The sequence below is a fragment of the Xiphophorus hellerii genome, chromosome 15 (assembly GCF_003331165.1).
Source record: "Xiphophorus hellerii strain 12219 chromosome 15, Xiphophorus_hellerii-4.1, whole genome shotgun sequence".
Taxonomy (NCBI): Eukaryota; Metazoa; Chordata; class Actinopteri; order Cyprinodontiformes; family Poeciliidae; genus Xiphophorus; species Xiphophorus hellerii.
The window spans coordinates 20,394,142-20,404,026 of NC_045686.1; positions in this window are offsets into that span (position 1 = coordinate 20,394,142).

A 9,885-nucleotide genomic window follows, 5' to 3' on the forward strand; every position below is an offset into this window, starting at 1 on the left:
TCCACTGGCTCATTATCATCAAATCCTTCAATTTTATTTTCCTCAGACCACAGAGCACATTGTCAACATCCAGGTCTTTGTCCCTGGAAAGTGTGGCAGGTCTTTTTACTGTTTTGGAATAATGACTCCTGTTTTGCTGAGTGGCATTTCAGTCCATATGAGTGCAGGTTTCCTTGTGAATTATCACAGTCACTCAGGTTTTTTGTTTTTCTTATCTCATCCATTACTCTGGTATTTAACAAAATAATAATAATAAAAAGACTGTTATTAATAATAGTAAGTTTTTTTTAACCTGAAACAGGTAAAAGGTATCAAAAGAGTTGTTTTTTTCATATGACCCAATGTCATAATCTTTTTCTGATATCAAATTCTGACTTCCGCGTGCGATCTAATTGTATTTCCAACTTTTCATTTGACCTTCTTGGCCCTTTGTTATCCTGTCAAATAAGTCAGGCTGAGTTAAGAAGAGCCTCAGTTAGTAAACATGTCGCTTCATTGTCTTATTGTTAAAACAACAAAAAGAAATTCCTCCAGCAAATTGGAATAATTCCTGATTTAACTGCAGGAGGGGGAAAAAAATCATGTCTGTGTCTTTTTATTCAGTGTATGTAACCTGTTAAAAATATTGTTTTTTTAAAATGGTGCAGTGATAAACTTCTAATTGCCTTTAACTCCAAGAATCGGTAGCACATATTCAGTTAAAAGATTTTTATGTAACTAAACAATGAAAAACTTGATTTCAAGGTTTACTTACTACAACTGCCATCCAATGGTAAAATTAATATATATATATATTACATACACATAAAATCAAATATTCAACCAATTAGTGATGTCAAGAGGGAATCAAAATGATTTTATTTATGTGGATGAACACAAACATAGCCAATCGTCCTTCACAAAATATTGTGGAGTAAGGAAGGTCAAAGCAAAGGCAGCAAATGCTTCCTCTCTCTCCCTCTCTCTTCGCTTAGGTTCTATATTTATCTCTCCGTGTGAGTCATCTGCTCAAACCCAACCCATCTTTGGTGCGGCTGCCGTTTCCTTCATCTGTCTGCCCCTCTCTCCTCCCTCCTTCCCTCTCCTCCTGATCCTGCCTCAGAGCGTCATCAGGTTGCCACAGCAACGGCCCGCCTATGGGAGACAGAGATCAGATCATTATGGACCATGGGATCCAGAAACTGAAGGGCTTTATTTTTATTTTTTTATTTTTTTTCTGCTAACACAGGAAGTGGGAGCCCTAACTTGAGCGTGAACTCGCCTCCAAGAGGAGCAGCCGCTGTGGAGCGATGCAGAGATTTGAGTTACAATAATTCACTGAATCCTCGTGGAAAGCATAAGGAGCCCACCCTGCGTGGCTATAAATAAGAGCCAGATGCAAAACGGGATTTCTTTGAGATGTAAACATGCAGCCTGCAGAAACGTTTTGAGCAGAACTTGCTTGAACGCCGCCGAGTTTAATGGGCGTCACAGACGTGGCGCTGCTGTCGGTGCGCGGCGAGCGCCACAGTCTGGGGGAGGGGGGGGGGAACCAAACTGGGCTTTTATTTATGGGCTGGGAAATGGACGTGGGAGAAGTGCACTGCGGCGGGTTCAAGTTCAGAGGCGGGAAACGCATCAGGCAAACTGTTTTGTTTGCTGGAGATCAAAGAGAATTGTTGGGAGAACGAGAAGTGTGTTTACAAGTCCCTGAATCCGGGCTGCGTCTCCCTGCCCGTGTTATTAGTGGGAGGCCATGTGTGTACACGAGCGTATTTGTGTTTGTGCCGCGCAACCCAGAAGGCAGCAATAAGCTGAGGTGACAGTGGGGATCTTTAAGACGGGGCTCCAGAGAGGCTAGATCTCATCTCGAAGTGCCGATAGAAAAAAATAAAAAATCGAGAAAATGGGGCAAAGAAATGCGACGCAGGAAGACGAGAATAATTAAAGACAAGCAGTCATAGGGGGGGCCGTAGCTGGCTCAGATGGTAACCTTGCAAAAGTATCCATATCTGATTAACGTTTTCACAATTTGTCATGTTATAAACACAAATCTTTGTGGATTTGAACAACTAACTGTACGGTGAAAGGAAAAAACGAATGGCTAAGAACATTTGAGCAAATCAGCATCAGGGCAAGGTGGTGAGAAGTTGTACTTCGTCAAAGCACCTTTCACTGGAATCCATAGCACAAAAAGTGGGTGTGCAATAAATGGGACATGTGGGTGCCATGCTAGAGCGGGCGCCAAAATGTTGGCTGACAAATTTCTTTCTTGTGGGTATTTTCTATATTTAACAGCTGTTTCTGCATGTGGAAATTACACGATTCATAACAGAGGCACTCACACGTGGAGTGCCTTGCAAAAGTATTCGTATCCGCTGAACCTTTTCATAGTCAGTCTCATTCCGACCACAGACTTCTGTGGATTCACACTGTACCGTAAAGTGACATAAAAATACGCATTGCCTAGAAACAATTGGAGCAAATCAGCATCAGGACAAGGTGGTGAGAATTTGCATTCAACCCTACTGAGTCCTGGAATCAGTGGCACAAAAAGTTGGTATGCACTATGCATGACGCATGTGGGTGCCGCGCTAGAGAGGGCGCCAAACATCGGCGGAAAAATAATTCCTCGTGGGCATTTTCTTTACTTAGCAGCTGTTTCCGCACGTGTGAATGATAAGAGTAATAACAGAGACACTGATTAGGCGCCTCTAAGGTCCTTCACCTCCTCTCTTGTCGCTCGCCCACTCACAATATAAGGGTCTGATCTCGAAAGATTACAAATATGGAGCAGTAAACTGTGTTAGCAACAAAAGACAACAACAACTGCAGGCGCAGTAAGTGGTAATGTGTTTGCATACACCTCCAAAAGCACAGAGTTGCACCACTGACCTGGAATTACAGGTCTTTTGGGGTTGTGTTTCTACCATATTTACCCATCGAGAGGCTTTCGTTTTTTTTGTCCAGTTTTCTTTACGTAATAGCTCAAGCTCAGATTCTTTGCCACGGATTCCCAATACAGCACATAGAATATGCTTTTTTGACGTTATCGTCTAGCCTCCCATTGTCTGCTGAAGACATGGATTGTCCCGGCCTAATTGTTAGTTTCCTATTTCGTGTGGCGATTTCCCAGATCCCACACATCCTGGACACAAACTGTTTTGACTTTTACCTTCAGGTCTGTTTGCCAAAAACCCCCAAAAAACAGCCACCACAGAGGCAGTTTCTTTCCCCCAGGCTGTTTCTCTGATGAACAATTAAACGTCAGGGTGCCCAGACTGATGGCCTGCATATTTGCACCAGTTCAGCCTCGTCTTCCTCTTAAAAATGTCTTAATTGTCAGCAAAGTTGACAACCATGACAAACAAAACTGATTCCGATTCATTTTGGACTCATCTGACTGGAGCACCTTCATATACCTGACGGCTTGAAGCAAACTGCAGACACACTCTCACACACTTTTTATTTGTTAAAAAAAACTTTGAAAACTTTCCTTTTCATTTTCATTCCCCTTCCCGTTTAACAATACTGAATGTATTACTCTTTGTTTTGGTCTATCACGATAAAGCCCAATGAAATATATTGAAGGGTGTTGTTCTTACTGGATAAATAATGACTACAGTAGTCATTCCACTCACTGGTTTGTAAATTTGTTCTGATTTTGCGTTTTATTATGATGATGTTTGTTCTTTCTGAAGAGAGTGTCTGCTGTATATTTGTTGCAACCGGGAGGCTGATTAAAACTTAAAATAAATCTTCAGAATCTACTTCCTATCTTGTCATCCAGCGTTTTAGCAGTGTGATATGTTGTACAATGAAATAGCTTTATAAATTATTTTTATTTTTTGCCTTGGCACTCAAATCTTTTTAACATACTTACCGAGACAATAAAAATATCGTGCTGTTTTGATTCTTAACATTCCCATTCATGCCAATTTAAAAGAAAAAAAAAAAACTCAGTTCTTTGTCTCAACTTTATTTGTTAAGTGCATCTCAGCAGCTGAAGCCAAGAAATACAGATTTATTAGATTAATCTGCTTTTTTTTTTTTTTTTTTTTGCGATGTTAAAATCAAATGTTTCTGTGAGATTCTGATCAGGGCCCAGTGGACCCGGAGGGGGAACCCCAGTCCCAGTGCAGTCCTCCAAAAGGAGCCGATCATGCAAGGATGAGCTGGAGACGTTTTGACAGATGCCATCAGTGGCTTCACCCAAACTGGTTTCACTTCTCAGAGAGACAAAGAACCACAATCAGGATGGATATGTGTGGCGATTTTTTATTTTATTTTAATTGCCAAAACGCCGGTGGTACACTACTATATGTCTCCATGTGCATAAAATATATATTTGGCTGCAATTAGAAAGTTTAGTTTAACCAAGAAATTCAACAATGCAGGAGGGCTAAAAACAAACGAGACAGTCCGTAAAAAAAGGAAACAAAAATGAATAAGGAGCTAATGGTAAACTGAAAAAAAAGTCTTTCTGTTTTATGAGTCAGCGTGAAACTTTAAATTTATGTTTTGTAGCACATTATTAAAAATAAATAAATAAAAAATAGAACGTTGAGGCTTATTCGAAGTTTCTATACCTTTTGATTGACCTAAGAAGCAATGGTAGAAATTACAAAAATGTCAGAGTACGGAAGAGGATTAGGGCCACTGAAAAAAAAAAAGGAATTTTGACTTTTTTCTCAGAATTCTGAGTTTAAAGTCAGAATTATTATTTTTCCCAGTGGCCCGACTCCTCTTCCATATCTGACTCACATTTCCTGAGTAGAAGTTTTTTGAGGTACTTCTAATAATCTCACGTGTGATTTAAAACAAATATTTGCAGTCATTGAAATTTTGTGCCTCTGTGTTCAAATTAAAAGGTGTTTTTTTTTTTTAATGTTTTCTTTTTAAAACGATACTAGTGCATTAAACCAGTTTATATAAGGACATATTTCACCAACAATAGTGACTAGTTTGTTATGATCTGTTCTCCAAAACGTCTACAAATTGGGGAGAGAAAAATAAGTCCAACGACGGAACCATATGAAAAAGACTGGAAATAGCAGCTGAATCAAAGACTTCAGGGGGGAAAAGTTAGGGGGATTTCAAAGGGTCCGGAGCACGGATTCATAGCAGGAGCCCGACAAAGGGACCCTTCAGTCGGAGGACCAGGTGTGTGCAGGAGATGGACTATGGGCTCATTTAAAAGATGGTGGGGAGAAATTTTCCCCCGACTTCATCGATCTCAGTCGTATTGAAACGTGGGAAATTGCTACAATCGGCTTTGGGGAAACATAAGTACACATGAGGACAGAGAGAGGCCTTAGAGCAGGGGTCTCAAACTCCAGTCCTCGAGGGCCACAGTCCTGCAACTTTTAGATGTGCCTCTGCTGCACCACACCTGAACAGAATAATTAGGTCATTAAAGCTCTGGAAAACTGATCTACACAAGGAGGAGGCAATTAAGCCGTTTCATTCCAGCGTTTTATACCTGTGGCACATCTAAAAACTGCAGGACTGCGGCCCTCGAGGCCTGGAGTTTGAGACCCCTGCTTTAGAGGTTTCAAAAAAGGCCGTTTTTTTTAATTGTTTGAAAATATCAAATGTGGGAAAGCATTTTTTTTTTATGATGTAATGTAAAGAAGCTTGTTGGTCTGAAGCTGAACAATATCACATTCAACAATTTAGACTCATAATAAATCTCATCGAGTATGTTAATGTCTGTCATTGTTTTTATGTAATTTCCAGCCACACATTTTACCGCATCTGCATTTATTAGACAAGGAACTACTGCATGCTTTATTCTGGGTTAGTAGGAAGGAGGGGGTTTATACGACAGTTACTGTTGATAAGCACATATTTAAACGTGGTTGTCGTCGTCGTCAGGGCGATTACAGATGCGAAATGCTGTGAAAACATTCAGACAGCTTCAACATTCTGTTCTTTAAACAGTAAATACTCAATTGCTAATGTCTAATCTTTTGATTTTGTTTTGTATGTATACAGGAAATATACTTCTTCACAAGAAAACATTAAAAATGGACCTTTTTATTTCGCTCGTTTAAAAAGAAATGTGCGTTCTGAGGGAGACGTTATAGGACTGCAGAGCCGGTTGCTACGTCATTAGCAGAGCATCCCTAAACCGTGACATCTGCTGCTCCAGTTAGCATCAGGTTGTCTTTTTTGTTTGTTTTTTTTGACAGGATGTTGGATTTGGTCAACACCAACCATGTCTTCATAGAGCTATTTGTCAAAAAACAAAACAAAAACATTTTTCTGACAAACGTTTGGGTGACCTTTTTGGTTCTCTTAGAGGGGAAAATGTGTTTTGTGAAAATGTAACTTTTGCAGTATTTTTTTTAGGCATGCTTTTTCACTACAACAGCAGGAAGAGCCTGTTGAAGGTTAAAGGACTTTTGAAGGCTTTTAGCATCTTGCGATCTGCTTTCAGGGTGAAGTTGCTTGCATGGCGAGTTGTTTTGAATTTCCTCCTCTTGGAACCTCGTTTCCATAGAGAGAGGAATGGCTGATTTCAACTCCTTAGATGGGTGCACTAATTTATTCCAAAAAGGAATTTGAATTTTTAATTACATTTTACAGAAAATTCTAAACGTTGCTTTCTCCTGTTTTTCATTAATGTTGGAATTCACATGAAATGTCTACATGTATATGTATACCTTCCTAAAAGATGGGCTGCATAATTTTTTTCTGCGTAAATCATCTTTAGGCCATAAAGAGGTGGTGATTATTATTATTATTTACCAAAATCACTTTGGGAAAAAAGAACGACTTAGGCCATTATTTTAGGAAGGTAACCACATATTAAAAACAAAAAAACACATTAATGTACATAGAAACACTCAATAGTATATCCATAAGTGATATTTTTGGGAGGATTTTCAAGCAGGAGCCTACAGAACTGCCCTTGGTGCAATATTTTCAGGACTGTTAAATTATGTGTCCTATTTACGTCAGCGGGCTCCGGCTGGACGTTTGCAGGGAGCAAATGTAAATTGCAGCTGTGATTGTGGTCGGATTAGGAGCTGGAGATTAAGGCTAATGGTAATGGGGCAAAAAGGGGGCTGGATTCTGGATCCGCAAGTGCAAATAAACTACGATCGGTTGAAATTTAATTACTGAGAGTATTCATTCGTACCGTTTGTCGCAGAATTGAAGAGACAATGAAGCGTTGATTAGGAATGTCTAAATTCATGAAATCACCGATTTACTGCGCATAGCCCTGTCTTCTCGTCTAAAATGTGCTACTTGTATCCGAAACAGAAACAAATACCCACCAAACCGCAGCACTTCAGTTTGCGTTCCTGCCGTTCACAGACTTTTCCAGATAACAAGCGACCCAGGCGCCGTCCGCCCCTTCATCATCTCTCATTCTTTAAGTGGGGCTGCCATCTCTGCTTGTCTACCCGGAGGCCTGAGGCGAGCAGTCGGATGGGTCAGCAATCTTGTGTGTGGCAGGAAACGGGCAGGCGTACTGGCTGTCAATCAAAAAGCCTTTTTTATTTCCCCTCCCAGTGTTTCAATCTTTGCGCTTTTTCTCCGCTTCCTGGTGTCTCGTTTCTCCATCAATTCTGGCAAATAAAATAATTATTTTTTTCTTTTACTTGAAAGCGGGAACATAAGTCAGAAGTGTGTCATGACATTTGATGGGGTTTTTTTTTCCCCCCACCGTTCCCAGTGCAGTGTACCTGGGAAGCTTACTGATCTTTTTATGCATCTAATGTTTTGATGTTGAGTATTGACCTATTTTTCTTCTAATCAGCGACATTCTTCATAGAATCCCAGAGAAAGTTCAATTTAAGATGCTGGAAAATAACGATTCTGACTGCGGTAACATACACCGGCTCTTTAGCCTCGCGGAGTTTAATGTGTCATTAACTTGTGGGTTGGAGTATGGAGTACCAAAGATGCTTTTCAAGGCTGTTTGTGTTTTTTAACCAAATCAGAAGACTCTGGACAAAACAGTATCTGGACTCTCCGCACAAAGTTGAGCTCCCAGTATGGGACTCCAATGTACCCCAAATCTCCTGTCATGTCTTCGGTGTTCATGAAAAGAAACTCAACGTCTAGCTGTGGAGAATAAGCCGTCTGGTTTTGGACCATCAAGGCTTCATCTCAGCATCTTTCATGATGGTGTTCTTTTCGAGTCTTCAAGTGGAGCGGTTTGTGGTTGATTTCACACCTGAGACGTTTAAACATTACTTTCCCCCGTTGGTACGGACAGTGTGTGAGGGCGTGAATACGCTCAAGCGAGTCCTGGTGCGGACCAAACAACCAAACTGACACTCAGTTTTTGAGGAGGTCTGGGTCTGCTTCCATACAAACTCTAGTGTGGTTTGCTTCTGGCGTGAATACAGACCAACCTTGCAACGTGTGTACGTCTGTTTGGGACGCAACGAGCCACTGTAGTTTGGCGTCGTGGTTCAAAGTTCCAACTCTTGCCTATTGTCAAGAGATATGGCTCATGACTGAGATCACAAGACCCAAACAGCTGCAATGACCTGCCTCTGCCTGTGGCTGAAAACAACGTCGGAGTAAGGTGAGGATGTCTGTCATCTGGGGGGAAATTGATGTAGAGACAAAAGCTGTGTTTCCATAAATCTTTGTCGATATTCTGCTAATGTCGAAAAAAGCACAATTTCGCAATTATTGTGTTTCCATCAAGTAAGAAATAAAATTTTGATCACTCATGAATAACCTTGTTCATGGGATAAATCAGCGACGGATGTAAAGAGTTACATAAAATATATTTATAATTCAGCCATGGTGCTACCGCTCATCATCTATCAGCCATCAGAGATGTCGGCATCATATTCAGGTGTAAGAGCGACAAATCCCTTTTACTTGGGAGCGGCTGCCTATGCAGCGTTTTGGGAAAGTTGGTGTCACCGATTTTCCAGAAGAGCAATGGATTCAGCACCTTAGAATGACACAGAACTTTTTATGAACTGAGCGATGCTGTGTGAGCTCTGGTGGAGGCAGCTGCACATTGTCCAAACTATCATTCTCCTACCACTTCCTGTTGTCGTCTTCGTGGTTTTTGCCAGTGGTAACATCCGGCTGTTGATCACGTGTCTCGTATGATGCGGGAAAAGTGTTTCCGTTGCAGTTTTGTGAAACACATCTATTTTGGTAGCCAGAAAAACATCATAAAAGTGCAAGAACGTCTGATCAAAAAACATGAGTTTTTTCTAGTTTGGTGTTTTTCCATAAAGCTAGTTTATTGTCGGAATTTCAATTTACACAATTCTATGGTTAATGGAAACGCAGCTAGTGCTATTAACATTGAAATGGGTTGAGTTGGGGTTGTTCAGATTAAGATCACCTTCTGGATTACCTTCCAGGCATGTACTGCTGTCCTAACACCCAGGAACAGACCTAATCTGCTGGACAGACAAACAGTTCCCTTCTGGAATGTCTCGGGATCCCCAAGAATGAGCTGTAGAGTGCCGCTGGCGAAAACGATGTTTGGCATTTTCTCCTGGACATCTAGCCCCAATGACTTTTTGACCTGCGACACTAGAATTGGTCTCAATACTGATTTCGGCAAGAATGTAGAATATGCAGCTGAAGCACAATGGCTCCCTATTACGGTAAATAAAGGTGTGGAATCATCAACAGAGACAGATTTTAGTCATCGTTCTCAATCTATCAAACAATGAGGAACTGATCAAGGTGTAGTGAGGAAAAAAATCTAGAAGACGGCAAAACTTGAAACAATAAGTAAGTAGAGAATAGACATATTCATGGGACATATTTACATACAATGAATTTTTAAACATCAACTCCCCCAGCTGCGCTCAGCTGTTCTGAAGGACTGCACCAGAGGTGAAAGCGGTAATAAAAATAAAATACGTGTTACAGGAGCTTGCTTTCTGGCCCTTGTCAGCATTTTTG